The sequence below is a fragment of the Pristiophorus japonicus genome, chromosome 12 (genome assembly GCF_044704955.1).
Source record: "Pristiophorus japonicus isolate sPriJap1 chromosome 12, sPriJap1.hap1, whole genome shotgun sequence".
Taxonomy (NCBI): domain Eukaryota; kingdom Metazoa; phylum Chordata; class Chondrichthyes; family Pristiophoridae; genus Pristiophorus; species Pristiophorus japonicus.
The window spans coordinates 159,012,757-159,031,522 of NC_091988.1; the positions used below are offsets into that span (position 1 = coordinate 159,012,757).

The 18,766-nt window shown below is 44.7% G+C and overlaps 1 long non-coding RNA gene across 1 annotated transcript; it reads right to left on the minus strand.

Moving 5' to 3' along the window:
- Positions 1-6,727: 6,727 nt before the first annotated feature.
- On the minus strand, positions 6,728-18,334 carry LOC139277024 (uncharacterized). Its single transcript, XR_011596016.1, has 3 exons — positions 18,194-18,334; positions 15,727-15,875; positions 6,728-7,015 (listed from the first exon to the last, which is right to left on the minus strand). It is a non-coding gene; the product is annotated as an uncharacterized lncRNA (long non-coding RNA).
- Between the last annotated feature and the right edge of the window lie 432 nt (positions 18,335-18,766).

An 18,766-nucleotide genomic window follows, 5' to 3' on the forward strand; every position in this document is an offset into this window, starting at 1 on the left:
TTAAAAATTCACTCATTTAAAAAAAACAGAAACAAATTGTTATGTCTGAAAAGGTGGAAGCAAATTCAATAGTAATTTTTAAAAAGGGATTGTATATATATTTGAAAAGGAACAACTTGCAGGGCTATAGGAAAAGAGCAAGGGAGTGGGACTAATAGGCAAATCCTTTCACTTGCACGGTGGAACAAATGGCCTCCTTCTGTGCTGCGATGATTCATGATAAGCAGTTCTTACACACAACATGCTTACTATTTCAGATGCTCAATCAGAAAGGTCCCTTCCAGCAGCAAATACTCTTCCTTGGCCCATTCAGTTCAAAGATACCTTTGTGCCGTTCATCATCATTTCAGCTTCTAAGGATTCAGTGTAATAAGTGTTCATAAGGAACTTAAAGTCTTGACCATTGGTCTCGATGTTTCTCTGCCAAAGAAATCTCTGTGCCTCAGTAACTGTAGAGCATTGCTACTGTGCAGTGATAAAATTGAAAAAGAAGTGCGTGTTAACAATTCACGACCAGGAACTGAATATGATATCTTAATTTCCGATTGCTTAGATACCGCAATCATCATCTCTCATCAGTGTTTGAAGACAAGAACCAAGTGCAGGTTGGTTTCTAGAAGACATGAGAGTTAGGATTGGATTGTGCTCGAATCAGGGTGCAATCCTGATACAGCGCGTGCTGCACGCACCTTCTGAGGCCGGCTACAACAATATGGCAAATTGGTGTGCCGGCCTCATTAAGATAGTCCCAGTGAGACACAGGCTGAGTTGGAGCTTCAGAGGTAGGTCGCCAGTCATGGGGGGTGGGGTGGGGGGGGGGGGCAGCAAGATCAGCCAGGTCGGACGCAACCTGAGGGCCTAAAGAGAGTCGGGGGGTGGGGAGCAAGCGGTGGCCAGCAACAACAACAATATTTATATAGTGCCTTTAACGTAGTAAAATGTTCCAATGCGCTTCACAGGAGTGTTATAAGACCAAACAAATAAATTTGACACCGAGCCACATAAGAAGAAATTACGGCAGATGAACAAAAGCTTTGTCAAAGAGGTAGTTTTTAAGGAGCGTCTTAAAGGAGGAAAGAGGTAGAGAGGCAGAGATGTTTAGGGAGAGAGTTCCAGAGCTTAGGGCCCAGGCAGCTGAAGGCACGGCCACCGATGGTTGAGCAGTTATAATCCAGGATGCTCAAGAGGGCAGAATTTGAGGAGCGCAGACATCTCGTGGGATTGTGAGGCTGAAAGAGATTACAGAGGTAGGGAAGGGCGAGGCCTTGGAGGGATTTGTAGACAAGGATGAGAATTTTGAAATCGAGGCGTTGCTTAACCGGGAGCCAATGTAGGTCAGCGAGCACAGGGGTGATGGGTGATCGGGACTTGGTGGAGTTAGGACACGGGCTGCCAAGTTTTGGATGACCTCAATTTATGTAGGGTAGAAAGTGGGAGGCCAGCCAGGAGTGCATTGGAGTAGTCAAGTCTCGAGGTAACAAAGGCATGGATGAAGGTTTCAGCAGCAGAAGAGCTGATGCAGGGGCGGCGGCGGGCGGCAGGAGATGGAAATAGGCGGTTTTGTTATGCCACGGATATGTGGCCGGAAGCTCATTTCATGGTCAAATATGACGCCTAGGTTGCGAATAGTCTGATAGATGCTAGGGAGAGGGATGGAGTCGGTGGCTACGGAAAGCAGTTTGTGGCAAGGACCAAAGACAATGGCTTCGGTCTTCCCAAATTGAAGAACATTTCTGGTCATCCCATACAGGAAGGTTTTTATTTTATTATAACTTTCCTTGTGAGGCCAGGACCAGCATGAATGTTTCTCTGAGCCGCACTGGATGAGCTTAGGTCTCACCGGCTGTAATGTCGCACCAGCCTCCCCATCGCGGGGACTGCTCAGGAAAGCCTGGCAGCTGAGCCCACTACTTAACTGACGTTGGTGCCGACTCCCTGCCTGGAGTGGGTGGGAAGTCAAGCAGAGGAATTTAAATAAGACCCCAGCCATTAAAATCAACCGGGTCGCATTCTGCCATGGGCGGGCGGGAGACTAACTCGCCCGAGTGGTATTCAGCCAGTAACTCGCTGGCAGTTAAAATCCTGGTCTTACAATTCCATTTAGGGGAATTGGAGAATCGCAAGAATTCTTTCAGAGTGAAACGCTTTCTACTTTACACCAAGTTTTAAGTCATTTTATATCAGCCGTCGTGAGAATTAAAGGGCAATGCTAAACACCGCTACAGCACTTAGGCATTGCACCTCACCCTCACCACCAGCCCCCCTTCCCCTCTGAACTGTGCAAATTCAGATTGCATTTCAGGATGTTGTGAAGCTATTGGTAAGAAAGCAAGACTTGCATTTTTGTAGTGCCTTTCACAACCACCGGACTTCTCAAAGCACTTTACAGCCAATGAAGTACTTTTGGAGTGCAGTAATGTGGATAACATGGCAGCCAATATGTGCACAGTAAGCTCCCACAAATGGAAACATGATAATGATCTGATCTGTTTTAGTGATGTTAATTGAGGGATAACATAATGGAGGCTTGTAATAAAGGACCAGCAATAATCATGGGCAATTTTAACCTTCACATTGATTGGACAAAGCAAATTGGCCAGGGTAGCCTTGAGGAAGAGTTCATAGAGTGTATCCGGGCTAGTTTCCTTGAACAGTACGTTGCGGAACCAACCAGAGAGCGGGTTATCTTAGATCTGGTACTATGTAATGAGATAGGATTAATAAATAATCTCGTAGTAAAGGATCCTCTAAGAATGAGTGACCATAATATGGTTGTATTTCAAATTCAGTTGGAGGGTGAGAAAGTTGGTTCTCAAACCAGCAAATAAACTTAAATAAAGGAGACTACAAAGGTATGAGGGCAGAGTTGGCTAAAGTGGACTGGGAAAATAGATTAAAGTACAGGACGGTTGATGAGCAGCAGCAGACATTTAAGGAGATATTTCATAACTCGCAACAGAAATATATCCCAATGAGAAGAAAAGACTGTAAGAGAAGGGATAACCATCCGTGGCTAACGAAGGAAATAAGGGATGGTATCAAATTGAAAACAAGTGCATACAATGTGGCCAAGACTAGTGGAGGCCAGAGGATTGGGAAATTTTTAAAAGCCATCAAAGAACGACTAAAAAAGTGATAAAGAGATTATGAAAGTAAACTAGCATGAAATATAAAAACAGATAATAAGAGTTTCTATAGGAACATAAAAAGGAAAAAAGAGTGGCTAAAGTAAATGTTGGTCCCCTAGAGGATGAAACTGGGGAATTAATAATTGGGAACAGGGAAATGGCAGAGACTTTGAACAAATATTTTGTATCGGTCTTCACGGTAGAAGACACTAAAAACATCCCAATAGAGGATAATCAAGGGGCTATAGGGAGGGAGGTGCTTAATACAATCACTATCACTAATAGAAACATAGAAACATAGAAAATAGGCACAGGAGTAGGCCATTCGGCCCTTAGAGCCTGCACCACCATTCAATATGATCATGGCTGATCATGCAACTTCAATACCCCATTCCTGCTTTCTCTCTATACCCCTTGATCCCTTTAGCCGTAAGGGTCACATCTAACTCCCTTTTGAATATATCTAACGAACTGGCCTCAACAACTTTCTGTGGTAGAGAATTCCACAGGTTCACAATTCCCTGAGTGAAGAAGTTTCTCCTCGTCTCGGTCCTAAATGGTTTATCACTTATCCTTAGACTGTGATCCCTGGTTCTGGACTTCCCCAACATCGGGAATATTCTTCCTGCATCTAATCTGTCCAATCCCGTCATAATTTTATATGTTTCTATGAGATCCCCTCTCATTCTTCTATATTCTAGTGAATATAAGCCGAGTCGATCCAGTCTTTCTTCATATGTCAGTCCTGCCATCCTGAGAATCAATCTGGTGAACCTTCGCTGCACTCCCTCAATAGTAAGAACGTCCTTTCTCAGATTAGGAGACCAAAACTATGCACAATATTAAAGGTGTTGGCTCACCAAGGCCCTGTACAACTACTAATGAAGTAGTACTCGGTAAAATAATGGGGCCATGGCCGACAAGTCCCCTGGATCTGATGGCTTACATCCTAGGGTCTTAAAAGAAGTGGCTGCAAAGATAGTGGATGCATTGGGTGTAATCTACCAAAATTCACTAGATTCTGGGGCGGTCCCCACGGATTGGAAAACTGCAAATGTAACGTTCCTATTTAAAAAAGGAGTCAGATAAAAAGCAGGCAACTATAGACCAGTTAGCTTCACATCTGTCGTTGGGAAAATGCTGGAGTCCCTTATTAAGGAAGCAGTCGCAGGACATTTGGAAAAGCATAATTCAATCAAGCAGAGTCAGCATGGTTTTATGAAAGGGAAATTATGTTTGACAAATTTGCTGGAGTTCTTTGAGGATGTAACAAGCAGGGGAAGGGGAAACCAGTGAATGTGGTGTATTTGGATTACAGAAGGCATTCGATAAGGTGCCACATAAAAGGTCACTGCACAAGTTCATAGGATTGGGGATAATATATTAGCATGGATAGAGGATTGGCTAACTAACAGAAAACAGAGAGTCGGGATAAATGGGTCATTTTCCAGTTGGCAAACAGTGATTAGTGGGGTGCTGCAGGAATCGTTGCTGGGTCCTCAACTATTTACAATCTACATTAATGACTTGGATGAAGGGACCGAGTGTAATGTAGCCAAGTTTGCTGATGTTACAAAGATGGATGGGAAAGCAAATTGTGAGGACGACAAAAAAAATCTGCAAAGGGATATAGACAGGCTAAGTGAGTGGGCAAAAATTTGGCAGATGGAGTATAAGGTGAGAAAATGTGAGGTTATCCATTTTGGCAGAAAAAATAGAAAAGCAAATTATAATTTAAATAGAGAAAAATTGGAAAGTGCTACAGTACAGAAGGATCTGGGGGTCCTTGTGCATGAAACACAAAAAGTTAGTATGCAGGTACAGCAAGTAATCAGGAAGGCAAATGGCATGTTAGCCTTTTGTGCAAGGGGGAGAGTATAAGAGCAGAGAAGTCTTGCTACAACTGTACAGGGAATTGGTGAGGCCACACTTGGAGTACTGCGTACAGTGTTGGTCTCTGTATTTAACGAAGGATATACTTGCATTGGAGGCTGTTCAGAGAAGGTTCGCTAGGTTGATTCCGAAGATGAGGAGGTTGACTTATGAAGATAGGTTGAGTAAGTTGCGTCTATACATATTGGAGTTCAGAAGAATGAGGTGATCTTATCGAAATATATAAGATAATGAGGGGACTTGACAAGGTGGATGCAGAGAGGATATTTCCTCTCATAGGGAAACTAAAACTAGGCAACATAGTCTCAAAATAAGAGGCCACCCATTTAAAACTGAGTTGAGGAGGAATTTCTTCTCTCAGAGGATTGTAAATCTATGGAATTCTCTGTCCCAGAGAGCTGTGGAGGCTGGGACGTTGATTATATTTAGGTCAGAGATAGACAGATTTTTGAGCAATAAGGGAATAAAGGGAGCAGACAGGGAAATGGAGCCGGGTCCATGATCAGATCAGCCATGATCTTATTAAATGGTGGAGCAGGCTCTAGGTGCATGTGACCTACTCCTGCTCCTATTTTTTATGTTCTTATGTTCTTATAATAAATTTTGGCCAGGACGCCGGGGATAACATCTCTGTTCTTCTTCGAAATATTGCCATGGGATCTTTTACATCCACCTGAGAGAGCAGGTTTAACGTCGCATGCAAAAAACGGCGCCTTTGACAATGCAGCACTCCCTCAGCACTGCATTACAATGTCAGCCTAGATTTTTGTGCTTAATTCTCTGGAGTGGGACTTGAACACACAACCTGCTGACTCAGAGGTGAGAGTGCTATCCACTGAGTCACAGGTGACACTGTATTGTTGCTATTTTGTTCTGAGCCGAGAGAAAAAATATAAACTGCACTGCGCCCGTTACATAAGATTTGAAAAAGATAAATGACTATGCCTTTTGGGTTTGAGTTACAGAGAATTGATCTCTACAAGCCTCACTCAACAATCAATCTCACGCCCAAGTCCACTCGATGAGAGCAAGCTGATCGTTCATTCGAAACAGAAATACTCTCGCTCCTTCTGTATAAGTCTGGCTGAACATGACTTTCTTCATCCTCCACACTGTTTAATTTTGACTCACGGAGGTGAGGCTCTCAATTTAAATCCTAAAGTGAGGGGCAGTTTTGTTCTATTTCCCAGTTTCACGATGCTATCCTTTCTCATCCTGCATTTTGGGAGCTCTGAATCAGCAAACAGATGGAATACAATGAACCGGAAAGTTTTGATGCTGGTCTGTCATTAATTATTGAACAAATCTACTCCATGTACACAACATTTTTATAAGGATACATAAACCAGAAGGGCTTATGACTGTCACCTGATAGAAAAAGGGGAAAGAATTCCATTCTCTGGTTCAGTCATCCATGCCCCTTTGAGCAGAGAAATCTGCTGAGAGCTGCTGATCTGCACAGTTGGCAAACAGTCTGTGACAGAATATGACTAGACTGATAATGTTCATATTATCGGGAATTCAGCTGACATTAGCATTCAGGAACCGGGGAACAGACAAGAGGTGATAGCTATTAACATGAATCCTGCAGCTTCCACCACAATAAATGATGACTTTAATGAAATTTAATAATGTCATTAACAGAAATACATCAAAAAAAATTAATCATTCTCTGCACAACAATCTTACTGGAAATCTGCTCTTTAATGGGCTGTAAGAAATAGGTTTTTAAGTGATGAACACATTTGGATTTGACATGCTCTTTATTTTGCATCAATTTTTCCTGTCAATTTTTCCCCTCCCTTGCCGTCCTCTCCCGAAGATGTTGACCCACTGATGTTGTACGGTTCAGTGAGTGCCAGTTGCCTGTAGTATCGCACTCAAGTGCCCATTATTCATGCGCGAGCTTTGACAATGAGTTTCGGCAGGTCATTTGACTATGGGGAGCCTCACAGCTGATCCCGTTGCTGTCCTGTCTTCACTAGTAGAGGTTTCTGGAAAACAATCAGAAGCATAAACTCTGACTGATTTAGCTCTCTCTAGCCCAAGGGTGTTGGCTCTTCCTGGAGTGGTTGTAGACAATAAAGCCTGTTTTTTTTTCAAGCCTGTTTCTGAATGACACACTGCTATTTGTTGGTTAAATGCCCCATCTGGTGCAGCATACAAACAGGGGTGTTTCTCTTTGATTCCTGCTCTGTGTTGAGTTAGCTGATCTCAGTCAAGTTAGGAAGAAGGGCAGTGCAATTGACTTCAGTGCTAGTGAGCTGGAAGAGGGGAAATAAATCATCTTCAATTCTCAGACTTAATCTCTGATGATAAGTGAGTACGTATGTGTGTGCGTGTGTATGTATATGTGTATATATGTGTGTGTATGTCTGCATGTGTGTATGTATGTATGTGCTTGTGTATATGTATGTGTATGTATACGCGTGCCTGTATGTATATACGTGTGTGTATGTGTGTGTGTGTGTGTGTGTGTGTTTTTTTTTGTGTGTTTGTGTGTGTGCGGGTATGTGTGCGGGTATATGTGTTTGTGTGTGTTTGTAAGGACCCGTTGTGTTACCCCAATGTCCCAGTAACCTACTGACACTCACTGAGACCACACATGATCGTCAGGTGAAGTACGGAGAGCTACCAATTCCTGTGGAATCATCGACCAGCATCAACCAATACCATTAGCACAGGAGGAGAGAAATGGTGGAAAGAATGAAGGACAAAGAATAGAAACTCTCGGGCCCTGAAATGCTAATGGATGAACGCTAAACTCATTCATCTGAAACTCCTCTCCTCACCATTTCAGAAAACATCAATCCATTTAAAATAAATAGATTAACGGCTCCAGTAAAGTAGCGGAAGGGGAAATCTCAAACAACTTTGTTAAGCATTCATCCCCTCGTATCCCCGGGGGCAATCTTTAATTGAATCTGTTCAATATTTATTGCAAGAAACTTATTGCAAGATTATAGCAGACGTTCTTTCACACAGACCATGCAGAAGGTGGAGGGCCAGAGGGATCTTTACTGTCACTAATGGTGCAGTTGTCTAAAGCAGCAAAAAAACCTTCCATGCAGCAGTGTTTACTGCCACCTGTTTTCTTGCTGGATTCTCAATGGCTTGCACGTTCACAACTATTTTCATCACTGATTTGTTTACACGAGTAAGTGGTTAGACTTTCACATGCTTTAAAATATTTTGTTTGGTAATGTCTTCCCGCCCCAAAAAATGGATACGATTGTGAAATCATTTTTTAGGATTCAATGAAATCTAGTAAGATATCATTAAAAACAACACCGTCAAATTCACAATTTTTCTCCAGATCCTACTAAAGCCTGTGCAATCCTTGAAGCTGTTTGTGCAGAATGCCCCTGTTATATATGTAAGCTTGTATTTACTCTGTACAGCCACCAGAGGGCTCATCCCCTGGAGTCCCAAGGGATCCTATAATCCCTTGGAAGCACAGATATTTAAGGAGGTTTCACAGGTTGGAGAGGCACTCTGGAGACCTCCAATAAAAGATTAAGGTCACACTTTACTTTGAGCTCACAGTGTTCAGTCTGACTCTTTCTCCATACACCACAACTGGTGACGAAATACAGATACTGAACCCAAAGATGCAGAGAATAGTGGGCATCCTGGAGAAATTCTCGGAGGGAGATGATTGGGAAACTTTTGTGGAGCGACTCGACCAATACTTCGTGGCCAACGAGCTAGATGGGGAAGAGAGCGCTGCCAAATGAAGGGCGATCCTCCTAACCATCTGTGGGGCACCAATGTATGGCTTCATGAAGAATCTGCTCACTCCAGCTAAACCCACGGAGAAATCATATGACGATTTGTGCACACTGGTCCGAGAGCATTTGAACCCGAAGGAAAGTGTTCTGATGGCGAGGTACCGGTTCTACACCTACAAAAAGTCTGAAGGCCAGGAAGTGGCGAGTTATGTCGCCGAGCTAAGACGCCTTGCAGGACATTGCAAATTTGAAGGACATTTGGAGCACATGCTAAGAGACTTTTTCATACTTGGCATTGGCCACGAAACCATACTTCGCAAACTTTTGACTGTAGGGACCCCAACCTTGAGTAAGGCCATATTGATAGCCCAGGCATTCATTGCCACAAGTGACAATACGAAGCAAATCTCTCAGCACACAAGTACTGCTACAAGCGCTGTAAACAAAGTGATGATGTTTTCGAATCGTAACGTACAGGACAGGTCACATTTACATGCAGCTGCACGTCCGCAGATGTCTCAGAGTCCACCATCAAGGGTGATGAATGCAAGGCCATTAACACCTTGTTGGCACTGCAGGGGTGATCATCGTTTCCATTCATGCCGATTTAAAGTGTACATTTGCAAGGGCTGTGGAACAATGGGACACTTCCAACGAGTGTGCAGGTGAGCTGCAATGCCTGTTAAACCTGCAAACCACCATGTTGCAGAGGACGACAGATCCACAGAGGATCACGACAAACCAGAGCCTCAGATCGAGGAGGCAGAGGTACATGGGCTGCACACATTCACCACGAATTGTCCCCCAATAATGCTGAATGTTGAACTAAATGGACTCCCGGTGTCAGTGGAGCTGGACATGGGCGCAAGCCAGTCCATCATGGGAAAAAAGACTTTCGAAAGGTTGTGGTGCAACAAGACCTCAAGGCCAGTATTAACTCCAGTTCGCACGAAACTAAGAACTTACACGAAAGAACAGATTCCTGTAATCGTCAGTGCTACCGTAAAGGTCTCCTACGATGGAGCGGTGCACAAGCTACCACTCTGGATGGTACCGGGTGATGGTCCCAGGCTGCTCGGCAGGAGTTGGCTGGGAAAGATACGCTGGAACTGGGACAACGTCCGAGCGTTATCGCCCACTGACAACACTTTGTGTGCCCAGGTCTTAAACAAATTTCCTTCGCTGTTTGAACCAGGCATCGGGAAATTCCAAGGAGCAAAACTGCAGATCCACCTAATTCCAGGGGCGCGACCCATCTATCACAAGCCGAGAGCAGTACCATACATGACGAGAGAAAGGGTAGAGATAGAAACATAGAAACATAGAAAATAGGTGCAGGAGTAGGCCATTCGGCCCTTCGAGCCTGCACCGCTATTCAATGAGATCATGGCTGAACATGCAACTTCAGTACCCCATTCCTGCTTTCTCGCCATACCCCTTGATCCCCCAAGTAGTAAGGACTACATCTAACTCCTTTTTGAATATATTAAGTGAATTGGCCTCAACAACTTTCTGAGGTACAAAATTCCACAGTTTCACCACTCTCTGGGTGAAGAAGTTTCTCCTCATCTCGGTCCTAAATGGCTTTCCCCTTATCCTTAGACTGTGACCCCTGGTTCTGGACTTCCCCAACATTGGGAACATTCTTCCTGCATCTAACTTGTCTAAACCCATCAGAATGTAAAACGTTTCTCCTGTGCAATGACAGGAGCTGACAACTGCTGGATGGACCATTGCCTAATCCGTTGGAAACATCCTCAAAAGATTCCAGAAGATTTGTCAAGCATGATTTCCCTTTCACAAATCCATGCTGACTTGGACCTATCAAGTTACCTGGGGTTACATTGGCTACCCTCCACTCCATAGGAACTGATCCAGAATCTATGGAATGTTGGAAAATGACTGTCAATGCATCCGCTATTTCCAAGGCCACCTCCTTAAGTACTCTGGGATGCAGACCATCACGCCCTGGGGATTTATCGGCCTTCAATCCCATCAATTTCCCCAACACAATTTCCTGACTAATAAGGATTTCCCTCAGTTCCTCCTTCTTACTAGACCCTCTGACCTCTTTTATATCCGAAAGGTTGTTTGTGTCCTCCTTAGTGAATACCGAACCAAAGTACTTGTTCAATTGGTCTGCCATTTCTTTGTTCCCCGTTATGACTTCCCCTGATTCTGACTGTAGGGGACTCAGGGGACCTACGAGCTAGACCGGCTACAAAGAGAGGGCATCATTTCCCCAATCGAGTTCAACGAGTGGACCAGTCCTATCGTCCCAGTCCTCAAGGGAGACGGCACCGTCAGAATCTGTGGCGATTACAAAATAACTATCAATCATTTCTCCCTGCAGAACCAATACCCACGACCAAAAGCCGATGACCACTTTGCAACGCTGGCGAGAGGAAAGATGTTCACAAAGCTGGATCTGACTTCAGCCTACATGAAGCAGGAACTGGAGGAATCATCGAAGGCCCTCATTTGCATCAACATGCACAAAAGTCTTTTTGTTTATAACAGATGCCCGTTTGGAATCCGATCAGTGGCGGCAATATTCCAGAGATAAATGGAAAGCTTATTGAAATCAGTCCCACACACCGTGGTCTTCCAGGACGACATCTTGGTCACAGGTCGGAACACAGTTGAGCATCTGCAGAACCTGGAGGAGGTTCTTAGTCGACTCAACCGCGTGGGGCTCAGGTTAAATCGCTTGAAGTGTGCTTTCCTGGCGCCTGAAGAGGAGTTCTTGGGAAGGAGGATTGCAGCGGATGGCATCAGGCCTACCAACGTGAAGACGGAGGCAATCGAGAATGCACCAAGCCACAGAAAGTGACGGAGCTGCGGTCATTTCTGGGACTCCTGAACTACTTTGGTAACATGTTACCGGGCTCAGCACACTGTTCGAACCACTGCATGTCTTAAGACGAAAAGGGAACGAATGGGTAAAAGCTAAGAAAATGCCTTTGTAAAAGTGAGAAAATTGTTATGCTCAAACAAATTGCTTGTGCTGTATGATCCATGTCAGCTTTTGGTACTAGCATGTGATGCTTCGTCATACGGCGTTGGGTGTGTATTGCAACAAGCTAATGATTTCGGGAAACAGCAACCAGTTGCTTATGCATCCAGGAGTCTGTCTAAGGCTGAGAGTGCCTACAGCATGATTGAGAAAGAAGCGTTAGCATGTTTCTATGGGGTAAAGAAAATGCATCAATACCTGTTTGGGCTAAAATTCAAATTGGAAACTAACCATAAGCCACTTATATCCCTGTTTTCCGAGAGCAAAGTGATAAATACCAACGCATTGGCCCACATCCAGAGATGGGCGCTCACGTTGTTCGCATACAATTATGCCATCCGCCATAGGCCCGGCACAGAAAACTGCGCCAATGCTCTCAGTAGGCTGCCACTGCCCACCATGGGGGTGGAAATGGCGCAGCTCGCAGATCTAGCCATGGTTATGGAAGCATTTGAGAGTGAGAAATCACCGGTCACTGCCCGACAGATCAAAACCTGGACAAGCCAGGACCCCTTATTATCTCTAGTCAAAAGCTGTGTGATTCACGGGAGCTGATCCAGTGTCTCAGTGGAAATGCAGGAAGAGATAAAGCCGTTTCAGCAGCGCAAAGATGAATGTCTATACAGGCAGACTGCCTTCTGTGGGCAATCGAGTAGTGGTCCCCAAGAAGGGCAGAGACACCTTCATCAATGATCTCCACAGTACTCACCCAGGCATGGTAATGATGAAAGCGATAGCCAGATCCCACGTGTGGGTGGCTAGGTATCGACGCAGACTTAGAGTCCTGCATACACAGATGTAATACATGCTCGCAGTTAAGCAATGTACCCAGAGAGGCGCCGCTAATTTTATGATCTTGGTCCTCCAAACCGTGGTCTAGGGTACATGTCGACTATGCAGGCCCGTTCTTGGGTAAAATGTTCCTTGTGATTGTAGACGCGTACTCCAAGTGGATTGAATGTGAGATAATGTTGGCTAGCACGTCCGCTGAAAGCCTACTGAAAGCCTGCGGGCCATATTTGCCACACACGGCCTACCCGATGTCTTGGTGAGCGACAACGGGCCATGTTTTACCAGTGCTGAGTTCAAAGAATTCATGACCCGTAACGGGATCAAACATATCACAACTGGCCCATTTAAACCAGCGTCCAATGGACAGGCAGAGAGACCAGTGCAAACCATCAAGCAAGGCTTGAAGAGAGTAACTGAAGGCTCACTGCAGACTCGCTTGTCCCGAGTCCTGCTTAGCTACCGCACTAGACCACACTCATTCACTAGGATCCCACCTGCTGAACTGCTCACGAAAATAGCACTAAAGCCAAGGCTCTCGTTAGTTCATCCTGATCTACATGAACAGGTAAAGAGTAGACGGCTTCAACAAAGTGCATACCATGATAGCGCAAACGTGTCACGCGAGATTGAAATCAATGATCCTGTATTTGTATTAAATTATGGACAAGGTCACAAGTGGCTTCCCGATACTGTCATGGCCAAAGAGGGGAGCAGGGTATTTCGGGTCAAGCTTTCAAATGGACTCATTCACCGGAAACATTTGGACCAAATCAAACTCAGCTTCACGGACTATCCTGAGCAACCCACCTTGGACCCTACCTTTTTTGATCCCCCAATATACACACCAGTGGCAACCGGCACCATGGTTGACCACGAAGCAGAACCCATCATCCACAGCAGCTCAGCAGGGCCCAACACACCAGGCAGCCCAGCAAGGCCAGCTGCACAGCAGCCCAGCAAGGGCCCAACAAATGATTCAACAACACCAGCCTTCACACCGGGACAATCAACCAGGGCAAGAAGGGCCCCAGATTGACTCACATTGTAAATAGTTACACTATTGACTTTGGGGGGAGTGTTGTAATATATGTAAACTTGTATTTACTCTGTATAGCCACTAGAGGGCTCATCCCCTGGAGTCCTAAGGGATCCCATAATCCCTTGGGAGCACAGGTATTTAACAAGGCTTCAAAGGTTGGAGAGGCAATCTAGAGACCTGCAATAAAAGACTAAGATCACACTTTACTTTGAGCTCACAGTGTTCAGTCTGACTCTTTCTCCATGCACTACAGCCCCTGCTTCAGGAATGGAGAACATTCTTCAACCATCTGACTTTCAGCTGCCCTTCTCCTAGCACTTGCTTGTGCAGCCTCCTTTTCATTCACCTCGTTCCGCAATGTCGTCCGAGGCCCCAAGGACTCCTTCTGTGTGAGATAGCAATCTGTCTGCACTTGATCCGCTCTACTACACTACTGCTTTATATAGACTGGGCCAAACACAGATCAGGTAACTGCTTTGCTGAATACCTGTCTTCTGTCCGCATATGAAATGCGAAACGTCCTCTGACTTGCCATGTCAACGACCCTTTCCACTCCCATTTTGACCTCTCCATCTTTGGTCTTCTACACTGCTCCAGCCAAGGTCAACACAAACCTCAGGAACAATAAGGCTGATTCCTCACTTCTATGATCCCAGCAGAGAGCCGCACTTCCAGGGAGCAGGCCTTAGATCTGACCCACGCTATCTACTGGAGCATGGGTATGTGGAATCACCCCGATACCCCACATTCTTGCTGGTCACTCTGTAGTCCCCCGAGTTGAAGACTAACCAGACTTTAGCTATCTGTGCCCTTTTCATGATGGCAGTGAATCAATTGGACTCTGGGTGGAGGGGAAGGAGGTTGAAATTTGACTCTTTATTGGCACACAGTTCTAGCTGTGGAGCGAGGGTGGGGAATTTAAAAAAAAGACTTGTATTTAAAAAGCATCTTTCAAGATCTCAGGATGCCCCAAATCAGTTTACAGCCAATGAAGTACTTTTGAAGTGCAATAAATGTAGGAAATGCACAACATGGTCCCACATTCAGCAATGAGATAATGACCAGATAATCTGTTTTAGTGATGTTGGTTGAGGGATACATATTGAGCAGGACACTGGGGAAAACTTCCCTGCTCTTCGGATAGTGCCAAGAAATCTTTTACATCCACCTGAGAGGACAAATTGGGCATCGGTTTAACGTTTCATCCAAAAGTTGCCATCTCCGACAGTGCAGCATTCCCTCAGATTATTTGTCTTTCTCCTCAGTCCTTGTTCTGGCTGGTGTGCTATACATTTCCAACAATTTATCCTTTTATTTCAAGTTTCCAGAATTTACAGGGCTTTTTTGGGGAGGTATTTTCCCCCAATATGTTCTTGCTTTTACTTTTTAAGTTGCCGTTGAGTTACTGTTGGAGGAATGCAAGGGCCGACAACCCCTGATGTGTGGGCCTTGTGCAGCTGGTGGTGTCAAATGGACTTACCAGGATTGGTGGGACTGGGTGGGGAAGGCATGTTTTTAGCTGGCCTTCATAGGCTAGGCTTTAGCAAGGGTGCTTTGGGGTTATGCCTGCTGCCTGCAAACCATTACCATTGGTACCCTACTGGCATCAATATAGAAGCAGCTTTTTTACCCATAATTCCTAAACATCTTGGCCATCTCACCTAGATAAATCCATGCTCTTTCCTTCATTTCATTGGCTCACTCTGATGTCCTTCGTACATTAACCAACAGTGTTCACCTTATTCCAGCTTTTCATAAATCCTGTTAATTGGCCCATGATCTTCTGTCTGTGACAGGAAGTCTACATTCTTGATTCTTGTCCTCTCCCTGCTGTTCTCTTCCTCACCCCCCTCCCCCACCTTATTTTGTTCAGTTCTGTTTAGGGGATCGCTTATCTTCCTGTTTCCAGTTTCGACAAAGGGTCTACACCCAAAACCCGTCTTTTCTCTTATTTCAGGATGGAAGAATTTCACCCCCCCCCCACTCAATTATTTTCCTTTATTCTTCCTGTTTTCTGTCCCCACCAGAGTGCTGTGTATGTAGGTTTTCTGCTTCAAAAAAACCTAGACATCATATGGCCGGTAGGGGAACTAGAGCCTGAAGATTTTAGTATTCAATGAAGTATACCTTTTCCAAATGGTCTCTCTTGTCTCTATCTTTGTCAGCAGTAAGGATCTGCAGTGCATATTATCTTCCATACAGAGATGCCTTCTTAGCCATACCAGGCATTTGTTCTGCAGTATTCAGTAGCAGATTCTAGTTTGGTAGCTCAATTTCTAAAAGAATCCGAGACAGATTCAAATTGTTATCTTATTTTTAATAAAAGCTGAATTAAAAGGTAGCTGAAGCTGTCTTTTAAAGCTTAAAATAAAAATTCCTTCTTAGAAGCCTAAACCTTGCATATATATATAGACACAAATGCTACCATACAAATTGTTAAAAAATGGTGTTGGAAGGGAGGCTACCACAGTTAAGGACAAGACCCTAGATTTTCAGTAGAGTTACGATGGAGTCTACCACAGCCAAACTCTGCCCCCGCCCACACCCATCCCCATGCAAATAGACTGTTTGCACTCGCACATCGAGGGAATCCTGTCCCCGGCATCTTTTTATATAAGATTTCAGTTCACACAGTGTTAGGTTCAAAAATTGCCTGATATTACGATGTTACTAGGATATCAGGTGAAGGTTTATTACTGTTAAAGTACAACACAATAACCCAAAAGTGGGGCATCCTCTTAGTTAGACTTGTTCCTGCACCCTTCAGCTCAATAAGTATTTGCTCACAAAGTTGCTGGAAACGAAAGCAATGGGGCATCTGGGACTTTAGTGAACAACGAGACAAACAGTATATCTCCTTAACCATTAAGATTTAAGGATTGAGAAATCAACAGAGGAACAGCTGAGAAGGAAGGTGAATTAGAATGGGCGAAGATGCCGGGGGCAGAAGTTCCTCGATGTACGAGTGCTGTGGTCAAGTTCATAAAACAAACAATTGGCTATTCACAATGGAATCTACTGAATGATCTACAATGGCCAACAGTGCAAGGTTTGGGTGGACTGTTTGCATGTTGATTTTGGTAGATTTATATGTGCTGTTATTTTGTACTAGTTAAGGGGTTTGAGTTGTTCTCAATTTACACAAAATTAGGACTCTTGGGATTGGAGGTAATAAATTAGCATGGATTGAGGATTAGTTAATGGACAGAAAACAGAGAGTAGGAATAAACAGGACTTTTTTCGGGTTTGGCAGGCTGTAACGTGCGGGGTATAGCAAGGATTAGTGCTTGGACCTCAGCTATTTACAATCAATATGATGACTTAGATGAAAGGACTGTGTGTAATGTATCCAAGTTTGCTGATAATAAAAAGTTAGATGCGAAAGTAAGCAATAAGGAGGATGCAAATATGCTTCAAAGAGATTAAGGGCTAAACCTTCCTATAATTTTCGGCGGGTTCTCGGCGATTTTCTCGGTGGTACAGCTGTTTTTCCGCCCAGCAAAAGTTTCCCCATTATTTTTTTAGTGGTATCGCCCAAACCACCGACGTGCAACGCCGAGAAAATCGCCACGTAATGTGGGAAGGTGGAGTTGACGTAGATCAGCCATGATCCTGTTGAATGGCAGAGCAGGCTCGAAAGGCCAAATGGCCTACTCCTGCTCCTATTTCTTTTGTTATTATGTTCTTAAAGGCTAATTTATTGCACCTGTCTTTCCCCCCCACTAGTGGTAACCAGGAGCGTTATACTTTGCCTTAAGAGAGTTCATTTTTACAGCTGTTATCCTGATTTAAGAATCAAGTATTGGCGTCTACAGGAAAGCAAATGAACATTTTCAATTTTACCGAAAAAAACCATTAATTTTATTTACAATTCTGCTGCATAATCCTCTGCTGCTGGGCATCCACCTCTGAGCAGGGAGGGCTCTAAACCAGCACCTGTCACCCGTGCTTTATTACATTTTTAAATACATTTGGTGCGATGCCATTCCTAATCTCACACAGAGCAGTAGTCGTGCCAAGAGAGGGAGAAGGACAGCTCCCTCTACACATGCATTTTAATCATCCCCTCATCCAGTTCCAATATCATGATGCTTAATATTTGGCCTTTGTGGACCCTTAACAACAAAGCTAAGTGAACTAAGATAAATATTAGATAGCCACTAATAAATCCAATCAGGAATTTGAGAGGGACTTCTTTGCTCAGAGAGGGGTTAGAATGTGGAACTTGCTACCACAAGGAGTAGTTGAGGCAAATAGTATAGATGCATTTAAGGGGAAGCTGGAGGGAGCAAAGAATAGAAGTATATGTTGATAGGGTGAGATGAAGTAGGGTGGGAGAAGGCTCATGCAGAGCATAATTACTGGCATAGACCAGTTGGGCTGAATGGCCTATTTCTGCAATGTAAATGCTATGTAACTCTTTTTTATTGCACTTTTTCCAGTCTGAAACCATTTTTATGTGGTGGGTTTGAGGGAATGGGACATGTGTCCACAGTCTCAAAGTGGGCAAATGTCCTGATCATCAAGTGGTGACGATATGCTTGATTGCTAGTAATAGGCTAGATTTTCCCAAGCAGTTTTTCGGCGCACTTACTGTAAATGCGCCGACTTTGAGCGCTGGAAACGGCGCCGAAAAAATGTGCCCCCATTCTGGCCGCTCTGCTGTGTGTCCCGGGTCCTGGCGTGGCGTTTCTCTTGGGGTGGGAGGCGGAGGTACAGTCCTGCGCAGCAAACGCTGCCAGCATCTCTGCACTTGCGCGCTAGAGTGTGCGCGCATGTGCAGTAGCTCATCACAGCCCGACGCTGTGTGGGAGGGGCCGAAACACGCCATCCCTATCCCGGGCCGAGTGGCCTGTCGCACACTCCGATATCAAAGGATCACATTGGAGTAATGGAGTCTGGAGGTGATGAAGGGACATGTGAGTTTTAGTGGCAGATGGGCTGTGGCACTTTTGACACGGGTGGGGGAGCGGGACTAGCTGAAGTGCTCTTGCAGAGAGCCAGCACCGGCTCAACGGAGCATTGACTTGGTGCAGAGCCAGGATGGCAAGGAGAATTCATAAGACACTGGAGAGGAGAGCATTGACAGCCAAAAGTGCCCAGTGTGTGAGATCATCTTCCCGCTCAACCTGGAGGATTTTGATTTCGAGCAGCACGTTGTGAAGCA